Source organism: Apteryx rowi, unplaced genomic scaffold (assembly GCF_003343035.1).
Source record: "Apteryx rowi isolate R43461 unplaced genomic scaffold, aptRow1 scaffold_425, whole genome shotgun sequence".
Classification (NCBI taxonomy): domain Eukaryota; kingdom Metazoa; phylum Chordata; class Aves; order Apterygiformes; family Apterygidae; genus Apteryx; species Apteryx rowi.
Window position 1 is genome coordinate 15,553 of NW_020450678.1, and position 14,548 is coordinate 30,100.

Here is a 14,548-nt window from a genome sequence, read left to right on the forward strand (position 1 = left end):
TTAATAATGAATAAAATTGCAATTTTCTCAGGTTGCTAGGGGCAGTGGGGAATTATTTCAATGAATATTTCAGCACATTAGTTTAATCATAGTTCCACAAAATTCAAGTGAGCAATATTTTATACTTCTGAGTTCAGTCTGCTAAGGGACCATAGTCATTAAATTGCAAACTATTTGCACTGAGGTCCATTCTATGATTTACAAGCCTTGTTAAAAACACTGTAAAAGAAAGCAAGCTGTGCCATTAATACTTGTAATTTGATGCTGCATTTGTTAATGGGCTCAGTGTGATTAATGTTTTTAGCAGCAGGCAGAACATTTTGAGACAGGCAGTGCTGAGCTTTGTAATGTATAAATGCATGTAAAGAAATGTTAGAATATTGCATGTTTTAGTAATATATGTTTTTACAAGATTGTATTCCTGAAAGAGAAAAGCAGCAGTGAAATTATACTATAATATATGTAAATACAGTTCAAGCTGTGGTAGGTGCTGATGTGTATGTTCTTTATTTCGTAGCCAACTGCATGACTTCTGGCGTTTGGATTACTGGGAAGATGATTTGCGCCGACGGAGGCGATTTGTTCGCAATGCTTTTGGGTCTACTCATTCTGATGCCCTCCTAAAAGCTGCTGTGGAATATGGTCAGTACTAACGCCTGCTTAAAAATATATATATAATGATGTTTTCTTCATATCCAGGGATGTCTGGGAATCATATCACTTATTTCCTAAGGACAATGCTAAGAATTTCTAGAACATACTGTTATAATGGGAATTCTTTCAATCCTTATACTTTAATGAACCAGAAGACTTGAGTTTGTATGCTGTTAAATTCTCTAATCCCCAGGAGATTCACAGTATACCTCTCTAGCATTCCCAGACACTAATTTTGAGACACTGGTAAAAGTAACCAAATTTGTCTCCCCTGAGTGACAGAATGAAACTGTTAGGCCATCAAACTAATGTGTCATAATAGTTCCATTTAAAACCTCTCATGAATGAGGAATTAACTGGGTTTTTTTGAATCAGATATTTTATCTTGACATGCATAATCTCACCCCAAAGTATTTTTTTTTCTGCAAATTGTGAAACATATAAGTACTTGTTTAAAAAAGATATTTTAAGGATGCTTAAGAGCTATGTTTGTGAATCAAATAGTGTATTGACCACATAGGAACTTCATCCTTGGAATTTAAGGATTAGAAGATGTTTGATTTTCATGGAGAGACAGCTGGGATATAAAAGAGGAGGGAGGAACATGCTTACAAATTCCCTTATATCTTCTGAAAGTTTCATGGGTTTTAGTGATCTCTGAACAGCAGACCGAACCTGAGTACTTGAAGTGTCTAAAGCAAATTTATTTCTCAGGTCTGGACCAGGGTTGTTCTTTAACATATGAAAGACAGGGATTCTTTTAGAATATTAAGATGTTTTTCTGACCATTTTTTTTTATTCCGTAGTATTGGAAAAAATGTACTCCTGATATTCCTTAGCATTTATGCAGGAGTAAAATTCTGAGTCATTATTATGTTTAGGAGCCACATATGAAAAACTGAGGAAAAGGAAGTAAACTTACACAAAGCAAGCTAAACCTTTTAGCTGATATGTAGCCAAAGACTAATGGTGCTGAAAGTTCTGAATATGATAGGTACAAAGCCCACTCTGTATAAGTTAGACATTTCACTAACTTTGCAAATTGATGAAGAAAATAGCTGGGATTCAAGCAAGATTAAACTTAAAATGAATATCTGCATGTGCAGTTATACCAGCTAGTGTAATTTAATATTTATTAACATGTGAAGGCTATCATATGCAGAGCTTCAGGTCATAAACTGTTCATCAGTAGGGGTAAGGAAGAAATTTTCCCCAGTGGTATATAGTATTGCACCTTTGATGAAATGGTGGAGGGATATTTTATCCACGTTCTTCCAAAACATTAAAATACATATCTTGTCAGAAATACTGTGCTAATTGCTGTATTCCTTCTGTGAGGCAAATATTTATCACAACAGTGGGCTTTCTGCATTATGCCAGCTTGAGAGTTCTTAAGAATATTCTTATTGCTTAATATTTTTAATTTTGGATTTTAAATTAGCATTAAAACAGGAAGAAATCCAATTTATAAACTAGCACCAGGTTTTATGGGTCAATACTATCTGTTTTTAAAATAACAGGAGCTTTCCATTTGCTTTGGTGGACTTTGTTTCATGCCTTTATAGTAGGAATGTTGTATATTGTCTTTGGGATAAGATTGTGCTTAGAAGATGTTGGAAATGGTTTGGGCTTTTTATGAGAATTATTATACAAGTTGCACTTAAACAGATTCAGCTTGTTGCAAGGACCATGTTTGTTAATGTAGTGTTTTGTGTTCTTCTATCTAGTATTTTTGTTCAGGTGACAGCTGCCTTGTAGTAGAGCTAGCCTGCAAGGCAAGGCTACCACCAAAAGAAAATGAAAAACTGCAGTAGTTATAGTTTCATATTTTTCCAAATAATTTCATACTACTCACCTGTTAGTGCATGAGGTATAGAGGAAAATTAAAGCTCAGATATTTTTAGAGGTGGTGTGTATCAACCTTACAAATTGCATTAAAAATTACAATGATAAAAGTTGTCTTGTTTGCAGTGATAAAATAAATAATTCTGAGTATAACTTTTCCATGTATGTATTAAAATTAACATATGGAATTTTAAACCAGCATGCATTAAAGTTTTAATTCATGGATACTATCTAGATGTACTTACTCTTCAGAGGCTTAAGCCTTTGGATTTTAATACTGAAACTTTTAGTTGACCTTTCTCTGTAAGAAAACATCCTTAACACTGATGTTATTTTTATGCCTCTTGGTGTTACTAATGAGCTGAATAATTTATGAGGTTGTCATGTGAAAAGGATTTGGTGCAGTTTGATGTACTTTTAGCCTCTGGTGTTGGAATGTGATTAATAAAGAGCTGGAGGCAGATTTTTTTTCCATAGGGCTTAACTTTCATTGTATTTTTTTATTAGCTTTGTTTTGATAATTTTGTTTGGAACAGTTCGATAGTAAAATGCCGCTAGCTTCCAAAACTAAGCATGATATCACAATTCAGAAAGAATTTGAAACTTTTTTTTTTAATTATACTCCATAGTTTTCCAGTAACAGATTTTTTTCCTGACCTCAGATATTTTGTTTGTGAGAAATAAACTATTCATCACAGCAAAATTTGTTGGGCTTTTGTTATATTAATAGCAATCTTTCATCTTGACTGGTACCTCTAGCACAAGAAAAGCTATTTTGAGCATCAGTAAAATAGTGGAAACATAAGTTTTTGTTATTTACGTTGACTGTCAGTAATCATTTAGGATTTTGTGCATAAATATTGCAGTGGAGGAATGTTTAGTCAAAGTCAGCAAGCTCCTCAGTGTCTACGATCAAAGGCATCATCTTAAATAGGTCTGATCAGGCATTGCAGAAGAGGGCAGGCAGTTTCAGCTGAGCAAAAATCACAGAGCAAAGATGACAAAATTAATCAGTCATTTCTTTGGCAGTAAATAATAAGATATGCTGAAGATTGCAGATGAGAGAATTTCCAGGTTCCTTGGAGATGTGCCTGCTTAACACCTGATTTATCTAAGCTTTTGCAGCTATCAAGATATGACCTTGATAAATAAGAGAGTGCTCTACAGCTACTCTAGAATTAAATCAGAGTTGATGTTGGCTGTATGGATACTGTAATTATATAACACTTTCAGTCATCAAAGAATAGAAAACCCTTGGAAATGAAAACCAGGCGGGTCTATACATATGTTTAAAAGAAGTAATAACAAAATGTTAAAAGGGAATATATTACTAACTGCAGTATCAAAGTGCAAACTCTAAAATGGGATTTTAAACTATCTGGAAATTTTTAGTAGAATTTTATAATATCAGTGGGTTTTAAACTGTTCTTATTTTAAGTTTAGATGGAGTTTTAATGTAGTTGATTAATTGATAGATTAAAAAGGAAAAAGGAAAATAAAGATTGTACAAGAGATTATAGACACTACTTCTCTTCCAACAATTTTACTATGAACAAATACAGAAGTAAAATTCAGTAGAATATAATGTTGTCATGAAATATGCAGATATGGCCCAAAACACAATGATTCTGTACATGTGGTGAAAGAACTGTCTCCTCCAGTTAATTGCTTTAACAGTTTATAGTCATTGAAGATTAGTACAGATGAGCCGCTATTGTATATCCCTGAACAGTGAAACAGAATACTGCTCCACAAAGGTCATCTTAAGAGCAAAACAGGGAATTTGTTAAGCTTTGGTCTGTCAGTCTTCAAGACTGTGTTCCACAAGCCATTTTCATGTAGGAGGGGACCAAGAAAGGCAGTTCTAGTTTGCAGTGGAGAACATGGACATGAATAAGTGAGTGCCTCCATTCTACACATATACAAATAATCCATACTGTAGCATCTGCAGTACAGATACATGTAATCATGTATCTGTATCTGTATGTAGGAGTGCACAACACTTCTAGTGTTTGTGCTCAAGAATATTTGGCCGGTTAAATTGTTTATTGTGACAAATCCTGAATGCTTAGAATAAAAAAAAAGAATGCCCTTCATAAAGTAATATGTATTGCATTCATTTTTTGAAACAAAGCTACAGATATGTCTTAAATGTGCACTATGGCAATTGCTTTTGAACTTGCATATTTTAGGTTACTCATTCTGTTATATACTTGGACATCTTAAATAGTATCCTCATTTCAAGAGCAGTTCTAGCTGAAGCAGGCTATATGGCTCCTTCTGGGACGTGTCATCACTGCTGCAAGTTTCAGCAAATGTCATATATGCTCATCTTTTGATATACAGGTTGATTTCAGTTATACAAACGGAATTAAAGAGCATCAATTTGGGGAATCTGAAATGTTTGAATCTGAAATCTGCTTTCATGAAAGCAGCCAGAGTCTGATCAACTTTCAAAGAAGTGCAGGCAGGATTCCTGGCAGGCTACTGAAGGACTTACAAGTCTGACATCCATGGGAACCCCTACTCAAACCAGGGCTTAGAGTCTGTCTTCAGAACAAGGATCCTAGGAGTCCCATGGACTCTAACTCAAGATTAAATTTTTGGGGATCCTGGACATTAAAGAAAAACATACCAAGATGAACTTGAAGGAACTGTGACACAGCTGCCTGACTGCCTTCTCCTGAATCACTTGGGTCTCCGCTTCCTGCAGTCAGTGTTAGAACAAGATTGCGGGAAGAGACTCTAGCAAAACGAGTAAGAAGTTGGTTTCATTTGGCACTTGCCAAGTGTTGCTCCAGAAAGCTACATCAGTGTTTTATAAACAAACTTATCCTGAAATTTTGAGGTGATAAGCCTTTTTAAAAAAATCAAAATCTCCTGTGAAATGGAATTCCTGAATTTCACAATCTCTGTTCAGAAGCTTTGCTGTAAAATCCAGTGCCTAACTATATGAAATCTGAATGCCCACCTAAAAGCTATTCTTCCTTTGTTTCAGGACATTCTGCATTTTGAGTTCCACACTTCTGTATATGACCTCGTCAACACTAATGACATTGCTAACAATGTAGAGGTGTCTTTTGTTGGTTAAAATACCAGAGTAAATTCAAGGCTGCCTGTCAAAGTTCCTGGGTAATTGTGTATTCATTTACTTTTTCTCAACTTCATAAAGTCCTCCAAATTTATTACCTTCTCCCTATCTTTAGTCTGCATTTATTGAAAGTGTTTCCAGAACGGTCCTTAGAGGTTGCCTTAACAACAGTAATTTCAGAACTATCTTAAAGAAAACAATATTTTTTCAGTAACTAATGCTGAAACTATCTAACACTTCGGTATCTAACACTGGAAGCAAATTGAAGGCAACTGATACTGGATCATCACTTATCAGAGTTTTGCTAGCAGACCCACAAGACATATAAAATCCAGTTAGTTCATTTTCCAGGCGTATCTACTCTGAGAGCATTCTCTGTGTACCTTGCAAAAGATTAAAGACCAAATTATTCCTTCAGTTTTGTCTATGCAATATTGCTTTCTATTACTGTATCTATACAACGAGCTTTACAGTCAGGGTCATGGTTGATGTTGTAGATCTTTTCATAAGGGTTTTTTTTTTGGTTTTTTTTACATTTACTTTTACTTCTAAAGTGAACCAGATATCTTTAGATATTCTTTGTTTAGCCTGGAGAAGAGAAGGCTCGGGGGGATCTTATCAATGTGCATAAACACCTAATGGGAAGAAGTAAAGAAGAAAGAGCCAGACTGTCTTTAGTGATATCCAGTGATGGGAGAAGAGAAAGTGGGAACAACCTGAAACACAAGAAATTTTGTCTGAGCATAGGAAAAAGCTTTTTTACTGTGAGGGTGTTTGAACCCTGGAAGAGGTTGCCCACCGATGTTGTGAAGTCTTCATCCTTGGAGATACGGAAAACCTGTTTGGACAGGGTCCTGGGCAGTCTCTGTAGGTGACCCTGCTTTGAGCAGAGGGTGTTGGAGCAGACAATCTCCAGAGGTCCCTTCCAACCTCAGCAATGCTGTGATTCTGTGATTCTTATTACGGAGCCAGAGCTTGAAAGTAGAGGGTTGCCGTAACTTAGTTTTAATTAACATTTAAAAAAACTAAATTTGTTAAATCTCAATGTTCAAGATTAAACTTCTTATGTAAATTATCATGGACTGAGAAACAAAATACAGAGGAAACATTTGACTGATACTACACATGTAATCCTCAACCCCAAGTTACTTTAGTCTTCATAGAATTTTGTGAGGAAATAAGATTTGCACATAGTCAGGATCATCATAAAACATTTGTAATATTAATTTGTTCATGAGTAGCATGATATTTATTATTACTGAAATTGAATTTGTTGTGATTACATCAGCCACAAAAATGTTTCTGATGACGTTTTTTTATTTAGTTAACGCATTATCCTGAAAATTAGTAACACACACAGTATCATAAAATACATTGCTCTGGGGAAATGCAAGTGATGACCCTTACCTCAGATAACTTCCAGAACTAATATTTCTTTAGGAAATGTATAAGTATGAATACAGAAGAGAAAGTAAACAAAAGCCTTTACTAAAAAGAACCCCATCCCCTCACCTCATTCGTGTACACTTAATTTTAGCTTATAAATAAACACAAGATGACAAGTTATTTTGAGCAGTTTTAAGAAGTAGCATCAACTTTATAGACAGAAAATACATAGATACTACTTGATGTTCAGTGGTGACCATTTTAAGAACATGTAGTGGTTAAATTAATCCATAACATTTCTTCCAGGTGTCATCAAGTAAGCCCCCTGTGTTCTTTAGTTTAAATGTGATCATGATGAGACAGGCATGTAAACCATTTTGCTTCACTTGGAGCACCATTTTCTTTCCATTTTCTCTGTTTGCCTGTCTTAGTCTCTAGTAGTCTAATTACCAGACAAGTCCCTCTTGTTATAACCAGATGCCCAGTGTTAGAAATATGATTTAATATTAAGAAAATTATGATCAGAATGTTGAAAACAAGGATATTTTTGACTCTCCAACACTTTCACTTGAAGTATTTTTGTTACACATCTTCCTTTAAGTACATGAACTAATTTCTACATCTGATTGTGGAATCTCCAAAGTAAACTGAAAAAGTTTGCATTCAAATTGTGTGTCTGAGGGCATCATGAAAATCTGTGTATTTTTTTAAGGTTCGCATTGGCAGCTTTATAACTGTAGTCCAACAGTGCCATCCACTGCTTCTCCAAATAAACTTCCAAATATTTCATCCATATAGGGTTTTAGGGAAAACATGACATGATAATTGTGTCCTGTTAAGATTTGACATGGTAATTGTATGGGTGGGTGAAAATAAAATTTGTTTAAAGAAAACTCAGTCCCAGAAGGAAAATTTTCATGAGGGATCACTAGAGGGATGTGCAAAGCAAGATCCTGATTGTGATGATAATTAAATATAAAAGAAATACCCAATTTAACACAGTCTTCTTTCTAGCACTTCTTAGCCCCTCAAAAATGCATACATATATTCTCATTAAAAATATCTACCATTACAATCATCCTCATTCTTGTTATACCTTACTGTAATATAATACAAGACACTTTTAAGGTGCAGGCTGTGATGGAATACTGTTGTTTTTCTTAGTGTCTGAGCTTCTGCTGTCTGGCTAGATAAGGGAAATAGAGTTGCAATTGCATCCTAACAGTGCTTTGCAGTCTCTAAATATCTGCTCCCTGTGATCTGCCATTTTTAGCATAATGATTTTCTTAGCAGCTTTATAGTAAGCTTTGGGCATGAATTCGTGAAACAGTCAAATTCATGTCTTGAATATCAGAATCTCTATCTTTATTTTTATTCAGGCTTAATAGGTCCAAATAGCATGTGAAAACATTTTCCCCAAGACCCTCAGTGTTGGGTTTCAAATGCCTTTCCTCTGACATTTTCAGGTTATTTGGCATGACCTGGATTTTAGCTGTCGTTATAGCTCTGAGCTAATAGATTTTACTGCAGAATGTTCTGTCTTTTTACTAGCAGTTAACATAACTACTTCTGTTTCTCACTTCTTCAGCTGAAAGTCTATGACTCCAGAAAGTTCCTAAAGTAATCACATTGGCTGTCAAAACCATTTATAACAGCCAAAAATCAAAAGCATTGTCAGTCTTAGATTTCTAGCATTTTTCTCCCTTCCACCTTTATATTTACACATGAAAAGAACACACTATATATGTTTTTTTTGCCAAATGAAGGTGATTTACTTATCAAAACTAATAAATTACCATGATGTGAAATTTTTTTCAAACCCACGTGAAGAATATATTTGTTCTATTAATTCAGCTGTATTGTTAATTGACAAAGAAATAGAAGCTATTGACCAATGTGCATTCAGCAGCATCTCATAGAAACATTTTGGAAGAATATTCTGTCAGTAAAGGTCTAATTATAGACCTCCAGGACAGCTTTCACAGCTGCGAACATAGCTCTTCAGACTCTGGTTTTACAGTGTGCCTTTCTTCCTGTTTTTTATGCTTTAAGGTGCCTGTATTAAGGAATAACAGCACTTTAAATCTCCCTTGACTATAGTTAAAAGCACAGAACAATTCCGTTTTTAAATTTTCTCCATTCTTCTTATTCATCCCTTCTTGGTTGCAGGAGTCCCTTCCCCATTGTGTATATGAGCAAGTGGAAATACTTACAATTTTTGAGAGAAAAAAGTGTTTACTGTTTGCAGATATTGTAGTTTGGTTATAGAAGTCCTTAAACAAGGACTGGATGCTTTGAATACATGATTTCAAGAAAATGGGTAGGATGGAGAAATTCATCCTTCACACTGATGCTGAGCTCTGTTATGCTGAGTAAAGAAGCCAAAGTGGCACCTAATAGGTCTAAAAATGCGAGATGAAATTCTCCTACTGTCTGTACTGAGGAAGATATTTTCTGAAGACCTGGCCACGAAAGACTGCCAAACCCAAGGCTGGAATCAAGGGCTGTTTTTTCAGCAGCGCTGCAGCTAGTACAGCCTACAGTCATAAAACTTAATAAAGCAACTCACTCTCTCCCCCTTTCTAACAGCCAGTAGGAGGCATGACAGGCTGTCAGGGGTCAGGTTTCTGAGATCCTCTGGGCTATTTACAAGGGAAAGATGCATTAGGTGGACGGTAGTAGTCTGTGGGAATCTCTTTGATATAGGTGATTCCTTGCCTGTCACAAAGCAAACAGAATAGCTCTGTATAGATTTTAAAAGTATAGAAATTTGTTTTCAGAGACAATATATATTTTAATACACTTAAGTGTTTTTACTAGTCTTTTTACATTGCATTGCTTTAAATTTATCACTGGAAATAGATTTCTATTATGTCACATTAAAATTATTATATAGGTTTTATGTAAATAGTAAGATTTGTACAAAATAAAAATAGACTTATGTGTAGGTGCACTGGCTATTACATATCCATACAGGTACAGTGAGTTCTTCAATATCACTTATTTTATGTGCACCTTGTTTTACGTTGTTAGCTTTGAAACACAAAAAGTAACAGTGTAGTGAAAGAAATTGGAAGATTTTTATGAGTTTCAACATTGTGCAAAGTAAGGGACAAGGAAGCATAAACATCTAATGAGAACACTGTATTAAAAGCCAAATACATTTTGAGGAAAAATTCTCAAATATACTGCTGAACCACATGTTCATGAAGACATCTTGTTAAGAACTCTATCAGTCAGCATATTATACACCTTTCCAGTTATATATTTTTTTCATATTGTGTGCTACATCATGACAAGACTTTTTTCCTTATACTTACTGTATGCCTAAGAAATATATATAATGCTTATATATCTCCTAGTATATTTATATAAAACTCTGAACTTCATCTACAAATAGACCTACTTTCCCAGCTGAGAGGACTGTAGGTAATGCCTGGAGAGAGTTTCATTGGTTTCTCCTTAGCCATATAACATAACACAAGTCATTCAGTCCCAGGTCCTCAAAAAAAGCTAATCATGCTGTCTAAATAGTATCTCAGCTCCAGTCTGCATAGAAAATATTATTGCCAGTGCTTGCAAATTTAACACAAACACAGCAATTTTGCAAGTATCCCTGCAGTTGCATAGGAGCTCTGCATTCTCTTATGATCTTTGCAAAGCAGAATGAGAGAAAGACATCACAAACATCACACTGCAGTTCTGTGAAAGATGAAATAAAATACTGGTCCCCTTTTTTTCTACAGCTGACTATTGCTAAGATTTCTGTGAGTTAGCTCTCCTTAATGTGCACACAGGCTTCCTACCTGGGACTGTAATTGCCATTCACCAATTTCAGAGACAAAATAATGAAGAGCTTGAAGATTATCCCTTTGAACTGTTTTGGTAATAGAGCCTTGGACTCTGATTTATCTCAACCATATCTTGTGTACTGCTACTATTTAGCTTTTCAGCTGCTACACTGTATAAAACAAAGAAGTTTTATAGCTGCAGCTAATTTTGTTAAAAAAAGAAAAAAAAATCAGAGTAAAATTCTGGTGCCAGTCAAGCAAATGGCAAAGCTTTAGTTTCAATGTAATAGCAAATTGCATTTTGGGTTCAGAAACTAGGAGCTCATGTTTTTGCAGCAGACTGGCCCTAAACAGAAGTGCTGTCTGTTACGACTAGAGCACAGTCCTTCAGCAGAGCTAAGAGCAAAACACATATCCCGGTGCTTAGGGACGCACTGCTGTCTCACAAATGTGTATACCCTACTGTATATTCTGTATATAACAGCTGTATCCAACAGCAACTGTTGTTGCTGAAGTGAAAATGATGTGTGCCAGTTCTGAAGATGTGGTGATCTCTGTGAGGGTGAAATGAAATTTGCATAGATGAAAATTGGTGCACCACAGTGAACCTGCTGGAATAATATTAAACAGTGCAATGAAGATTAAATCTAGGTGTTCTACTAGGGTTATTATATTGATAAATTTATTATTTATATACAATGGGAACTGTGCTTTTAAGGATCAGTTATAGGCAGCGGTATGTCTTGTATAGGAGACTTTGCCTGTGTACAGACTGCATAAGATGTTCCTTCTGTATGCAGAATTTCATTTGGAAAGATACCATCCCAGAAAGCAAACCTCATTCCTGAAGATTATTTCAGATATTTTGGCAAATAAGTGCCTCAAAGCACTGATGATGAGCTATTAAGTCTTTCCTCTCTAAATGAGTCATCTCAATAGAAATTAAAATAGTTACCCAACTACTGGAACTTTGAAAGCTGCTATAAAATCATTTTAATCTCATTTCCCATGCCTTCATTCTCTTCACTAGAGAATGAATTTTTTAGCTGTCCTCTTATGTCTTTGTACAATGCCTGTTTTGAAAGAGCCAACCTTGTTTGGCTCTGGTAGCAATAGCAAATGTGGTGCGGGACAAAATTGCCTTTTGGCAAAGACAATTGCCTGTGCTTTGGCTGCAGAGAGGGAGAATTCCAATATCAGAAAACAGACCACAAACTACATACATAAATAATTTTAAAATCATTTTTAAAAATACTGATTTTTCCCATGGTTTGGAGACTCTGATTTTTAAACACCGGGGAAAGTTAGAAATATTGGTATAGATTACTCCAGTATTGGACATGGTTTCTCACATGCCAGTGCATTACCATTGAGCTGCTAGCATACATCAGGAGTTTCTATTTCTAAACAACATTTCATTTCATCTCAGGGCTTTTTTAAATTAGCCTATTCTGTTAGAATTTTTGTGAGCAGAAAGCCAAATTAAGGCTAGCATATGTGGGCACAGTTCCTCAGTACAGAGTGTGCCTGTTAGAAGTCTGACAACTTTGATCCTGTCTTGAGGCTCTGCAAACAGATAGAGTCAGAACATGGCTTTTCCTGTAGAATGTGAGCTTGCTTTAAGTTTTTCAAACTCAAAACTAATCTAAAACTTTCAAGACAAAATCCAGACCTGAATGCTGAGAGATTCCACATTTATCATTTATGTGTAATCTTTAAAATATGTTTTATCAAATTCTATTTTGAAAGCATAGAATACATCATTTATGTTTAACAGAATTATTTCATTATTTCATTAGTCATACATATTTGAATTCAATCACCTTTTGCTTCTTAGCTTATTAATTAGATTTTTCTATTGAAATAGTTTGATTACCCTCTTCAGTGGCCTGTCTTAAGAAACCTTTGCTTACATGTGAATATTACGAATTAGGGATAAATGAAATTCCTTTTTGCTGTCAAAACCAAATTGTGAAAATGCATTGCATGGCTTTGAAAATCAGTACACTCTATTAGCAGACCTGTCAATATAAAAAGTGCATTCCATTTCCACCTCTTGCTCTAATAACCTTTTCTATGTTACTCACAGGCAGTTCACATAATCAGAGTATATTGTCAGCTTACTGGAGTTGGGGAAGCATGAAATGAAAATCGCGTTAATATTGATCCAATTCTCTTACTTGCAAGTGTCCTTGATGTCCTTTCCACTGAGCAATAACTGTTGGTGTGATGTAGTTATTTTCCTCTCAGCTATTACTGTACTTTCGTAAAATGGTTGGAAATACAGTGAGGAAAATTTTATTGCTCTTAATTATTTTTATTATGTATCATGTTTGCCTGTTTAAGTGATCCGTAGCATATCAGAAAATTCAGTTGCTTTCTGCAGTTTATCACAGTGCAGAATACACTGAGAGGCTACATTTCACACTGACAGGAATTTGTAAAGGTCATCAGTCGTGAAATAGGAATCCGTTCTTGCGTGTGCAAGTTACGGTGGCAAACTACGTCTTAATTCAAATCTAAATATTTGACTGGTTTAAGTTCCAGTCAGAAGGACTTCTAATTCCAGTCAGAATGAAGACTGCCTTTGAGGACTATGAAGGTGCATTGCAACATTCAAGAGACTGTGCATTTCCCACTCTCTTTATGGTCAGTACTGGGTCTATGCAGGATTCTTCCTCAGATGTTCAGAATACGTGAAATCTCAAATAAACGTAACAACAAGGCTGATGACTTCTGCAAATTAATTTCATTGCCACTCTGAATCTTAGTTTTCCTATCTGTAAACTAAAAAATAATGAGTGTCCAACTTGGAAGGTTCATTTTTATTTTTGAAGTAGGACTTTTGTGTTAATATACAACATTTTGACTTTAATTACAAGTTTTTATTGTTCAAAAAAACCGTCCTCGACTTCGTCTGAGAAACATGTTGTTCATTTTGGCCTTAACCTTCTTCTCAGTCTCCTCATTAGTAAGTTTGTGTCATCAGTCTCATTTTTTACAATGCAAAACATCTGAGAATTTTTAAGGGGAAGATGYATACAGCAGTTAAGTATTAGTTTACACATGACACACATAAAGAAGATCATTTGGTGTGTAAGGATAGGAATAAATGCGAGGTATTAGGTACAAAAATTAGATATAAAGAAAAGTGCTTGGAATGTCTGTGATAAAATCTGCAGGTGTTAATATGTTGTAGAAAACAAAAATTGATTGTTAACGATGTTGCTTTTACTTTAAGTAGAAGGTAATTTCCAGTATGAATGTATGCAAGTTTTAATTTCTACACAATTTTCGTAGTTTTCCTCCCTCATTTCTTCAAAGATCTTTAATAATGAAAATATGATTTATATTCTTCTGGCTTTTATTAAATCTATTAGAAACAGCCTCCCTTTAATAAGTCACTTCTCTGATTCTCTAGGGAACCTAAATTATCTGCCCGGCCAAGCTGGCGGTTTCAGGAATGGCGGGCAATTCAGAGCGCGGCTCTGGCAGCGGCGGGTGGGGACGGTTCCTCACGCCGTGCCGGGGCGTTGGGCTGCCCGAGCCAGCGGGCCGGTTCTCTTGAGCGGGCCCCGGGGTGCCTGCCGCGCTCTGGCCGTCGAGGCAGCGCAGCCCGGGAAGCGCCGGCTCCCCGGCAGGGCAGCGAAACCGTGGGCCGGGGGAGCGGTTCCCATGTCGATTATTTAATATTACTGGGTTTTGCAGAGGTCAGTGCACAGACTCCTGAGCAGCTGCTCTCCATAACTGTGACCACTGTGAGGGTCCCAGGGCCTAATCG

General features: G+C 35.7%; 1 protein-coding gene across 1 annotated transcript in view; it reads left to right on the forward strand.

Annotated features, from left to right (window-relative positions):
• Positions 1–510: 510 nt before the first annotated feature.
• The window catches only part of NBEA (neurobeachin), a 191,588-nt gene continuing 177,550 nt past the window's right edge, over positions 511–14,548 (forward strand). Inside the window, exon 1 of the mRNA XM_026076072.1 lies at positions 511–642. The gene's annotated coding sequence lies outside the window, so the exon portion shown is untranslated. The remainder of the gene's footprint in view (positions 643–14,548) is intronic.